Source organism: Theobroma cacao, chromosome 5 (genome assembly GCF_000208745.1).
Source record: "Theobroma cacao cultivar B97-61/B2 chromosome 5, Criollo_cocoa_genome_V2, whole genome shotgun sequence".
In the NCBI taxonomy this organism is placed as follows: domain Eukaryota; kingdom Viridiplantae; phylum Streptophyta; class Magnoliopsida; order Malvales; family Malvaceae; genus Theobroma; species Theobroma cacao.
In genome coordinates this window covers 3,838,363-3,851,442 of record NC_030854.1, presented here as the reverse complement: position 1 = coordinate 3,851,442, position 13,080 = coordinate 3,838,363, and the positions used below count along the sequence as shown (strand labels likewise).

The window sequence follows — 13,080 nt, the reverse complement described above, 5'->3', positions numbered from 1 at the left end:
GATGATGGGATCTTTCGGGGATCCGACGAAGGCGGGTATTTCTCGAAAAGTTCCTTAGGTGAAAAGATATCCTCGGGTCCCACCAGTATGATGGGAAGGCTCGAGGACCATCTTTAATAAAAGGCTTTTGCCCGAATTGGGTTCATTATGCACAAAAATATTATTTTAAAAAGAAAACGTACGATGACCCCGATGACGGGAATTATTCGTCGAATTTACGAAGGCGAGATTCTCGGATAATTCCCTAGGTGAGAGAATATCCCGAGTCCCACCAGTATGATGGGCGGATTCGGAAAATATCCTCGATAAAAGGTTATTTGTCCGGCATTTTTATCTCACGCCATGCATTTCATCTCGCCACCCATTTGCATTCCATTTTAGGTTAAATAGGAGATAAAATAAGAAATAATAATTAAGGAAATCTAGTGAAATTAAAAATTAAAGCCCAATAGGATAATCTAAAAATGGTACCGTTCATGGAATGGGCGTCCGAGGGGTGCTAATCCTTCCCCGGGCGTAACCGTACTCCCGAACCTAGATCCAGAAAATTGTAGACCGGTTTAAGGTTCTTTTTGGTGGGCTTAAAATTAATTTAAGTTTTCATCAATTAGAATCGAGTCAATAGGTGGCCAATCACACCTAGTAAAAAAAGATTGGTGGCGACTCCTAGTTTAATTTTTAGTGAGTTTTCACATTCACGTCTAGCGGTCGGGTTCCCGGACCCGCACGTTACGACACAATCTTACCTCTAGTTCTATGGAATCTTGGAGTCATATGTCTAAGATGTTTCTCTACCCATGAAAAGGTTACATTCATTGATTGGGAAGAGAGCATCAAAAGTTAAAGAAGATCTCATGGAATACATCCAACACTTCAAAGAAAGAATGTTAGATATACAAGAGTCTCATGATGAGAAGGAGTAGATAAATGTTGCGTCCAAAGGATGTTTGATGAGTATTGACTGCACTTGGAAAATTTGAGTAACTAGTGAAATAAAACAATCTTAGTTTTAGTATTCTCTGGAACAATCTTAGCTTGAGTGGCATTATAATATTTTTTTTACTTGATCTATATTCTTTTTTTTGAAAATGAGAAGCAAGAAAAGCATCCACATCAATTAGATCATGAAAGCATTCTATATATCAATACACCTTGTGCTCTAGAAGAAGTAGCTGCATCCTTAACTTAAGCATCATCCACATCAATAGAATTGTCACTCAATTCATCATCACAGTTAAAGTCACATTATTCTTCCTTAGTCTTAGCTTTGGAAGTTTCTTATTCTTTGGCTAAGTTGACCTCTACATTTATAGTCACAAAAAGAAAAGACTAAAGATCAAAATGAGGAAATAAATACACCAATGACACAAAATAAAAAAAACAAGAAGTAGCAAAGAATAAACACACTTCTTTAAGACACGATTTTTCCTTTTTTGACAAGTAGAAGCAAGAAGAGTGGTAGTAACTATATCTCTTTCCTCCTCTTCTTACTTATTTACGTTGTTTTTTTTTTTTCTTCTTAAGTGGAATCAAGTGCAAAGATGTGTAATTGATAACGAGTGAGTCTTAAAAGCAACAATTCGACTTAAAAAGAGTCACCATTAATCTTTTTTGTTTAGGTGCGATTGACCACCTGGATAAATCTATTTTTCCTAATCAACTCCTAAGCATGATTTAGGTTCATTAAAAAGAATAAGTTCTAGTCTATAAAACAAACTTAGGTTGAAGAGTACGGCTACATGTGAGGAAGGTATTAGCACCCTCACAACACCTATTTAATTGGTATCGAATTAATTATGTGTCTTTTAAGTCTTATTAAATCAAATTTAGTTCAATATTCAATTTTATTTCTTTTACCCATTTTCTATGTTTATAATTTACGTTTTTTGTTAGTTTATCAAAATAAATAAATAAATATTTATAGTATTAAAAATTTTCCAAAATCTCTAAACTCTTATGGCATAATTTTGGAAGATTTTCTCACCTAGAAATTCTCAAGAAGCCACCTTTTTTGGTATCCTTGAGATTCCATCATTGGAGAATTTAATTATTTAATTCTATAGTTTTTTATCCTTTTTTCTTTTATTTAAATATTTATGTAAATCCTTGGTATCAAAAATTTTTCAAAATCTCCGAACTCTTTTTTTTAAAAAAAGGTCAAATTCTCTAAGCTCTTATGGCATAATTTTGGAAAATTTTCTCACCTAGAAATTCCTAAGAACTACCTCTATTAAGATCCTTGAGATTTCATCATTGGAAAATTTTCTAAAGTTATGTAAACTTCTAATTTTTAAATGACCAAAACAATAAAAATAAAAATTAGAATCATAAAAGAAAATAGTTCAAAAGTTATTAAATTAAGAAAATACTTTAATTCAAATGTTAAAAAATATTAATTAAATTAATTTCAATATAAAAAGAAATAAAAAGAAAACTCATCTAGTTGGACCAAAAATTCCAAAGAGAAAACCAACTAATGGGTCAAGGTTACCCAAATGAGTTCAGGCAAGCTTAAATACCAAGCGTGGGTCAGATCAATTAGATTCAGTGCACAAATCTCTCCCTTAGTTTTGCTTTTGATATAAAAGCTTTTCTTCCCTTATTTTCCTTATTTCTAACTTCTTCACTCTCTTTTTAAGTGAGAGCTTACCTCTTTAAAAGACAACCTCACTCCCTAAATCCTCTCAATTCCCTTGTTTCTTTAATCGAAAAAGTTTTTTATAAATTAAACCCATCCTTTTAGATCTAGAAAGAAATCAAAACCTAAGAGCCCAAGAACTCAAAATTGTTTTCTCTCCTATGCCAATTGTTTCTTCTTAGTTTTCTTCTTTTGTTTTTTTTTCATTCTTTTGGCATTGATGCTTGGGTATATTTATACCTGATGTGTTTTATTTCTTATTGAATTGATTTCTTGAGTATTTATTCAATCTAATGTAATCTTTAGACCCATCCCTCTTGAGGTCTTCATTACCAAGTCTTTTTTTCAACTTTTGGTGAACGGATCCGCTAAATTTTCACATAACTTATAATGACTATACCATCACTGATTATTTGTCTTATGATGCTATGTCGAAGTCCAATATATCGACTTTTTCCATTGTATGCTTGATTATATGCCTTTGATCACATTGCTTCATAGTCACAATATATCAAGATTGATGCCTTTGGTTCAGGCCATAACGAAATTTCATAGAGTAAATCTCTTAACTAATCCACTTCTTTGGTGGTAGATGCTAAGGCTATAAATTCAACTATCATAGTGGAGTCTGTTTGAAGAGATTGTTTCTTAGAATCCAAAGAAACAACACCTCTACCAATTGTAAAAATCCAACCAGTCATAGAGGTATGATCCATTCTATTTTATTTCTAACTAGCATCTTTATACCCGTCTAAAACCGAAGGAAAACCTTAATAACAAATGCCATAATTCATTGTATTCTTTAAGTATCTTAGTTCTCTATGAACAACATATCAGTGTTCTTTACTGGATTACTTGTAAACCTACTTAGCATCCCAACCACAAATGCAATATTTATCCTTGTACACATCTTTGCATATATTAGGCATCAAATCACCCTTACATATTCATTTTGTGCTATTAGCTTTTCTTTGTTAGGTACTAACCTTATATTAGAATCATAAAGTGTAAATATTAACGTACAATCTGACTTACCATACTTCATTACAATCCTTTGAATGTAATGAGATTGAGACAATGTTAGGCTATTATTATCTTTCATTATTCTTATACCAAGAACAACATCCACTACACCCAAATCTTTTATGTCAAAATTCTTTGACAAGAACCATTTTGTGTCTTCCACTTGTTCTAAATTTGGTACTAAGGTTAACATGTCATCCACATATTCACAAATTAACGATGACAATTAGAACTTACTATAGACACATTTGTCAGATTGATTGATCTTGTAACCATTAGCTAGTATAACGTCATCAAACTTTCATACCATTGTTTAAGTGCTTGTTCTAATCCATACAAAGGCTTTACAAGCTTACACCCATTCTCTTTTTTCTCAATTCACACCACCATTATACCTTATTGTATAATCAAAATGTCAAATTAACACATCAAGGTATATGTTCACACAAGTACCATTGGACCTTTATTGCACGATAGGATGCCATGTCAAAGATATTGAATATCTATATTGCACCATTATGCCTTCGATGATAAAATAGGAATGCACCATATACCAAAATGTTAAATTTACATATTAACACCATTTTATCTTCATGTATAATAAGAATGTGACATGCGCACCTATCACATGGACCTTGATGGTATTTACATATTGACATCATTATACCTTAATGTATAATAAGAATGTCACATGCCCACCTATCACATGGACTTTGATGGTATTTAGATACTAACATCATTATACCTTAACGTATAATAGGAATGTTACATGCCCACGCCTTATGTCTTCCATCACATGGACCTTCATCAACTCAAGATGGTTTACTTTAGGATCTTTATCTTTCTCATCTCATTTGTGACTTCATCTTGGTTACAACAATCTTCTTTTATTTCGAAGATGATTATCAAGGTTCTCAAGAGACATCTTTTCTTTCTTATGCTTTAAAGTTTTCTCAATGTTTCTCCATGATGGAAGAAGTATGTCAATTATAAAAGATATAACAATAACCTTATCCATATCAAGATTATATATGAACATAACGAAGTCCTTTATTCTAACCAATATACATTTTCCATGCATACCAAATACAATATCATACAAATCAAGTAAGGAAAGAAAACTTAACTCGTAATTTGATGAGGAACCATTTTGTCACTTTCCTTGTCACCATCAAATTAGTCCATCTTTTGCCAACGAATTGGTATATCTCTTTTAGGGAAGCCATTGAATTCCAACACCATGAAACATAAGTCTTAAAATTGTTGGCGCAAATGGCATTTAGATGGAATTCAAGGAACCGACAAATTTGACTTCAAGGCAATCCACTTAATAGACGTTATCTTTAATATTTATTTCGCCCCCACCACTCAGTATGTAAAAAAGAAAATTATGCATATAGCTTTAAAGATACAATAAAACCAATGTCTAACTTCATCTTTGCAGTTTATAAAAATAGACCGCTAAATACATCTGAGGGTTTGCAAAGTTCTTCGACTTTAAAGCCTACTTTCTGTAACAAGTATATTATAAGGAATTTGGATTCTTTTGATAAATGATGGGAACTTAAGTGCTTATGTTTAATTTCATAATATAACATTTGTAATGCTCTTGATTTTTCTACTCTTTATCTTATTTGTTTTTGGTGTGTCAAGATAGTTGATAACAAGTCCTTATATAGGCTTAGAAGTGTCTCTTTTCAAGGACACAACCCTTTCATCAAGGCACTTTTTTGTCTTAAAAATACCTTTGCATTTTGTAAGATACAATCCTTGAATAAAAATATTGTTTCAATAATCACCTAATGCAAAGACAACCATTCATTCCATAAGACATAATCTTTGAACTGCAATATGAAAAGATAACTTTTCATATTCAAACTTTTAAGTTGTGATGTTTTTTCAATTGTCTTATAACCTTTGGATTTAGAGGTGATTTTCAATATGTCACTTTACCAAGAGATATAACTATTTACATGAAAAACCTACCTACAATCTAATAGTCACACTATGTTATTTTATGTGAGATAACTTTTAAGCTAAGATAGCTTTTCATTATTTGAGACAACCTTTTATTTTAAAATACACCAACTACTTCCAAGACAAGCATAAACTACAAAGCTCGATTCTTGAGAATCAAGCCTCTTAAACATTGGTGCTCATTAATTGAAGCCGCGTTACCCCTTTGAGCCTTATCCTGCTCTTTTTTATGGCTCGAGAAATTGGACTAATGCATAAGGCTTTGTCTTTTCTTACTTTCTTGTATTCTTTGACATATGATGACTCCAACTCTTTAAAAGTATTTATGACAACCCCCTAAGATGCTTGGTCAACTTCTCCTATTGGTTCAAAAATTTTCATCTAGGTTTCATCGTAGTTAAGTGGTAACTTAACTTTAGTAAATTCAACCGTGTTAGACAAGCCTGACATGGTGAAATATTCAAAATCAAAAGTTATGCTCTCAAGTATCTTGGAGGAGTGTATATTGTGCAGACAAAGGAGACAAAAGCAGCAAAATCCTTGGAACACAATCCTTGGAAATTGAAACTTGCTAGCAATTTTGCTGGTGTAATACAGGCACATGTCTGAAATAATACAACTGAGTTAGAGTGTTAGCTTCTTAAATAATTTATGCACTGCTCCTTCCATCATGTTTGCTGCACTAAAGAATTTATAGAAGACAGCATGTTTATATTCCCACGCCATTCTTGTAATCTTACTCTTTTGAAAGGAAACTGGAGTTCAACTAAACGGATAGGATGCCTTGATTCCGTGGCATTGGCGATTGATTTTTGGACTATGCCTGCATTATGATGAAAAACATGGTGCAAGCAAAAGACTGCGCTGCAAGATGGGAGAATATTAGGAACATTCTCATTAGAAAAATAAGGTACAGTGCAAGCTGAATATATATAGTACTATGTTCAAATGAAAGAGAAAAACTCTAACTAATCTTAAGTTAAGCAACTTAACTAATCTTAACTAATTTTTGAAAGAATGGCTTATTAGTAAAATGGTGTGCTTCCTCTATTCTATTACCTTTCTTCTTGTGTTTAGTAAAACGGTGTGTACAACAACTCCCCCTGTCTTGTTTATGGCTTCACTTCTTCATCAGGTGTTCAGCCATTTATAGTACTCTTGGACTTATTTTTTCATCTCATTTCTAGTACTCCCCTTCAAGATAAACGATGGATGTTGTCAACGTTCATCTTGTTCAACAGATTTTGAAATTGCTTAGGCTGCAAAGCCTTTGTAAACATGTCTTCTATCTGCAGATTTGTTAAGATGTATACTGGCTTGATTTCTTCTGTCATAACCTTCTTTCAAATAAAATGGTAATCCATTTCAATGTATTTTGTCCTCTCATGAAAAACTAGATTTTTGCTAATGTGTATAGCTAATTGGCTATCTGAATATAGCTCTACCACCTTTTCATGTTTGACTCCAAAGTTTGACAGAAGGTGTTTTATCCATATAATCTCACAGCAAGTTGTGGCCATTGATTTGTATTCTGCTTTTGTAGAACTTCTCGCCACAACTGACTATTTCTTTTACTTCTAACTTACAAGGGAATCTCCAATGAATATTTCATATCTGGTGGCTGATTTTCTAGTGTTTGGACATCCTACCCAGTCATTGTCACAATAAGCTTTGACCTTTAAATTTGATTTGGACTTTATCAATATTCCTTGTCTTGGTGAACTTTTTAAATACTTTAACACTCTATAAGTTGTTATCTGATGCTTTTGTGATGGTTTTTCCATAAACTAGGAAAGAATTTGAACTGCATATGAAATATCAAGCCTGCTAAATGTAAGATATAACAGTTTCTCAATGAGTTGCCTGTATTTCGTAGGTTCTATTAATCTTTCTTCATTTTCAGCCTTATGTAACTTGTAGTTGTAATCTATAGGAGTAGTAGCAGGTTAGCCCATAAGAGTCCATGCTCCTCTAGTAAATCTAACGTGTACTTTCTTTGGCATATAAAGATTCACTCTGGTGATTCGGCAATTTCTAACCCCAAGAAGAATTTCACCGTACCAAGTTCTTTCAATTTGAATTGTGTGTTCAAAAATTCTTTAACACTGTTTGCTGCTTCAACAGATGTGTTACCAATTAAGATATCATCTACATACAACAATAATGCAATAAATTCTCCCTCTTTTGTCTTCATAATAAACAAAGAATAATCTACAGTCGATTGTTTAAATCCATATTGTTGGATGGAGGTTGTGAATTTTGCATTTCATTGTCTGGAAGCCTGTTTTAGTCCATAAAGTGACTTATGTAGCTTACACACCAACTTTGTTCCTGTAAGATACTCCTCTTTAATGGAATAACCCTTTGGTAACTCCATGTAAACAGTTTCTTGTAGGTTTCCATGTAAAAAAGCATTGTTCACATCTAATTGTGACAATGTCCAAATGTATGCTGCTGCTAATGCAAAAAATACTCTTACTGTGGTCTGCTTTGCAATAGGATTGAAGGTCTCCTAGTAATCGAAACCTACAACTTGATTGTAGCCTTTAGCCACCAATCTTACCTCATATCTCTCAATTGGTCCACTAGCATTGAGTTTCACTTTGTAAAACCACCTGCAACCTATTACATGAGCATTAGGAGGTTTAGGAACTAAACTCCATGCATCATTATCTTCCATAGCTTTCAGTTCAAGATTCATGGCATATTTCCAATGTGAATGACTAATGGTTTCATGATAAAAATTTGGTTCTTGTATTTGTGAAACTAAAATGGTGAATGTCTTATGTGCAGGTGATCGATGTTGAGTGGATAAGTGTTGTGAAATTGGATATGCTGTGACAGCATTTGTTTTGGAAGGTAAATCTGCATAATATACATCAAGATATTTAGGAGTATGCTTGATTCTTGTACTTTGCCTAACTGGCAAAACTGTTTCCAAATCATTACTATCATGAACAATGTTGCTGGTTGTATCAGTATGCATACTTCCAACTATGGTAGGCATGTTGACAGTGTTATGTGAATTTGATAGCAAATCATTGGAATCTGGCGTTTTCCTGAGTTTGTGAAGGTGAAACGGGTTCAAACAAACTTGGATCAGCTGATGTGTCGCCATGTAAAGGGAAATTAGGTTAATAAGTATCAAAATGACTTTGGTGAGCAGCATGCACATCATGTGCTTGAGAAAATATAGATAATTGTGTACTTTGCTGTGAATATTGAAATGGGAATACTTTTTCATAAAAAACAACATTTCTGGATGTAGGGACCTTGTTTGCATCAAGATCATACACTCTATAACCTATGACATTGTTTGGATAGCCCAAAAAAACAAATTTACTTGCTCTTTTGTCTAGCTTCTTCCTAGTATGTGATAGTGTAGACACAAAGCATAAAGATCTGAATATCCTAAAATGGTCATAGAAAGGTGGTTTGTTGCATAATAACTCATAAGGTGACCTATTTTTTAGTATTCTAATTGGCACCTTATTGATTATATGCACTGTAGTAACTACTGCATCACCCCAAAAATGTGGTGGAACACTTGATTGATGTTTAAAAGCTCTTGCCACAGATAGAATGTGTTGATGTTTTCTTTCAACAACATTCTGCTGTGGAGTTTCTACACAGGACAATTGATGAGCAATTCTTGTTTTTAAATAAAAATCACCAAGTCTGAATTCTTGACCATTGTCAAACCTCAAAAATGTAATTGATGAATTAAATTGTCTTTGAACATATTTGTCAAATGAAGGAATAATCGTCAAAACATCTAATTTGTTCCTCATTAAAAATATCCAAGTAAAACGATTGTAATCATTTACAATGGTGAGAAAGAATCTTTGTCCAGATAATGTTGGTGTCTCATATGGACCCCAAATGTCAATATGCATTAACTCAAATGGTTTTTGAGAACTTTGAATATGAACTGGAAAAGGGAGTTTTCTTTGTTTAGCTGAATGGCAAACTTCACAAAGTAAGTCTTTTGTGCACTTCACATCTGGAAACCTTTCATTAATTACATTAATGCTTTCAACAAATGTATGGCCTAACCTAGAGTGCCATAGGTCAAAGGATTTGTTATATGCTTTTGAAATATTAACACAGAAAACTTTGCGAAACTTTACAAGCTTTTCGAAAGAAAATTTTGAGAAATCTTGGTCATTTTGATTGCCTTACATCAAGTAAAGTCCTTAGTAGGCTTTAGCAACCCTAATCACTGTCCATAATGGTATGTCCTGGACAACACAATGTTTGTCAGTAAAAAGAACTAATGCCTTCTCATCATTTGTAATTTGCCCTACTGATATGAGATTGAATTTGAAACTTTGGACACATAGGACATTATGCAATATCAATGAATTTGTTAATTTAACAGTCCCTATATGTGACACAAGAATTTTTTTTGTTGTTTGGCAGCTGAACAAAGCAATTGTGTACTGACTTAACATGAGCAAAAACATCTAAGGTATAACATATAAGATCTGATGCACCTAAATCCATTATCCAATGATCTTGTTTTATCATGCTAGTATCCACATTTCCATATTTACATGGCAAATTGTTCACAGTATTGAAACAGAAATGATTTAAGACAATACTTGCAAATGCTGAATTGACTAGTGAATGTTTGGCTATTTGTGGTGTTGTTGATATATTATTACCATCTCTTCCATTTGTATCATTCACATTTAAAAGCCCCATTATCTTGCTTACCTGCTGCTGAAGAATTGATAATTGAGACATGGAACCAATTCCATTTGAATCTTTTTCTTGCTCAGTTTGAGTTTCTTCCCCAGTAACTGCTTCAAAGCTTCCGGCTACATTGTTTACTACTATTTTTCCCTTCCTGTTGTTTCCTTTCCCTTTTGTAAACTTGAAGTCCCCTAGAAAACCAATGATTTTGAAACATTTATCCTTAGTATGCCCTTTCTTCCCACAGTGGTTGCAAACAATATCTTTCTTCCATTTTCTTTTGCTTTTTGCATTAATCATCATAGCTGAAGACTCAATTGTTGGTTGAGCTTGAAACATCACATTCCTCTGATTTTCTTTTCTTAAGTCTAAACTATATACTTTGTCAAGTGCAAGAATGGGATCCATGAGAATAATCTAGGACCTAATGGCTACAAAGGACTTATTCAACCCATTCAAGAACCTGAATACCATGCTTTTTTGGTGCTAGTCTAAGTACCTTTTAAAACAAATAGGGTTGCAATTCCCACATTCACAATGAGGCAATGGTCTGTAGCTTTTCATTTCCTCCCAAAGTCCCTTCAATTCAATGAAATATGCATCAACAGTTCTTGTTCCTTGAGTTACATTCCCCAACGTATATTGAAGATTGCATATTCTAGTGTCATCAGGCTGAGCAAAGTTCTACTTGAGAGTGTTCCATTTCTAAGGCTGAATCCATATAAAATATGATTGAAATCACTAGTTGAGAAATCAAATCTAGTAACCAAGCTACAATAAGGTTATTGCAGCAAGTCCATGATAGAAAAAGTGGATCTATGATTTCAAGTTTTAGTATGATTCCATTAATGAACCCAAGTTTGTTTATGATGGAAAGGGCAAGTAAAAAGGATCTGCTCCAGGTAATGTAATCACTAGTAGAGAGTTTGGGGTTAATAGTTGTTGAGCTTGGTTGGTCAATATGATGTAGATAATAAGGTGATTGAGGATTAGCTATGGGAGGGATTTGAGTGATGTATTAGTCTGTGATGAAGTTGTGGTCTGAGTTGGTCTGGACTCAGCTGAATCAGCCATAGTTGTAGGTTTTTCAATCGATTTCAATAATGAAAATAAAGGAAATGAACAATCACTGATTTGAAAATGGAAAGAAAATACTAGTCTATTCTTCAAATGAACTTATTGATTCAATGAAAGATGAATGATTCCTTTAAAAGAAGGTGATATCCCACTAAACCTTAGAAACGACCTATTCTGATACCATGAAAAATATGGTGTAAGCAAAAGACTGTGCAGCAGGATGGGAGAATATTGGGAACATTCTCATTAGAAAAATAAGGTATAGTGCAAGTTGAATATATACAGTACTATGTTTAGATGAAAGAGAAAAACTCTAACTATTCCTAAGTTAAGCGACTTAACTAATCTTGACTAATTTTTGAAAGAATGGCTTATTAGTAAAATGGTGCGCTTCATCTATTCTATTGCCTTTCCTCCTGTGTTTAGTAAAACGGTGCGTACAACAGCTCCCCCGGTCTTGCTTATGGCTTCACTTCTTCATCAGGTGTTCAGCCATTCATAATACTTTGGGACTTATTTCTTCATCTCATTTCTAATATATGAGGTGTCGTAACTATGGTAACAATCACGTCACGCTATGCTAATAGTCTACCAATATCTACCATGGGGATCAAGTGGCCTTGAGCCATGAAAAGGAACAAGACAAAGTGAAGCTGGCCAACAGGGAACCCATGGCAATACGACTAGAAGGAACAGGGAAAGTGCATTGTAACAGAAGGGCACCGAGTTCTGCTATATATAGAAAAGTTGCAAGTTCATTTCAGTATGGTATAACTTCGCTGCTAATGAAAGAGCATACATAAGCACCTTGTTTATTCTGTGAATTGTGATAGATGTGGTTGGCTAGAAGGCCTAGAACTGTGTGGACTGTTGGACAGTTTTATCATTTTTGTTTGTCTCAAGTAAACTCCATTTCAGTACGTGGTGCGCAGTGACCCTGAGTATTTGACTGGTATGTGTGTAAAGGAAGAGTAAAGAGACATATACATGGCGATGCTCTTTAAGGACAAAACACAACATTTACGAAATATTAGAAAAGAGTACTATATTACTTGAACATTAAATATGTGAAGGACAATATGATATGGCGATATGGCCAAAGAAACCAACGAAACAAAAACAGAATTTTGAAACGGTATTGAAGGTCCCTGTTTTTGAAACTTGGTTCAAGGCTGAGAGATGGGTGGAAGCTTCAATATTTGGGACGAGTTTCAGCCACTTGTACACTATCAATAAGATCCACCTACGTGTGGTAGGCTACAATGGGTTTAGACTCAAAAATCATTGTGGGTTCCATCTACGTGTGGTACACAATCACCGAGTTTAGCTCCTTAAGAATAATATATGAACAAACAGGAAAACGCTAAAATAGGTTAATGTTCAGTGTCAGGAGTTGGATGCGACTTTACTTCGAAACGTCTTCTTTGTTTTGCTTTTGGGTTTCCTTTCCTGGCAAGCTCTCCAACCTTACTTTTTAAAGTTATGTGAAGCAGCTAAGCTTTGAGACAAAAGGAGAGCCAATTTCAAATTACTATCTAAATTTAATGATCTTTTAGTCCATTTTATGTATATATCATTTTATCAGACTGACAACATATTTTGATGAAAATAAATTACTCTCACTAATGAGAGAAAATAAATTATTTTCTCTGTTCCTTGCAATTGAT

The 13,080-nt window shown here is 33.6% G+C and overlaps 1 pseudogene; it reads right to left on the bottom strand.

Moving 5' to 3' along the window:
* Positions 5,731-12,173, bottom strand: LOC108661907 (annotated as a pseudogene).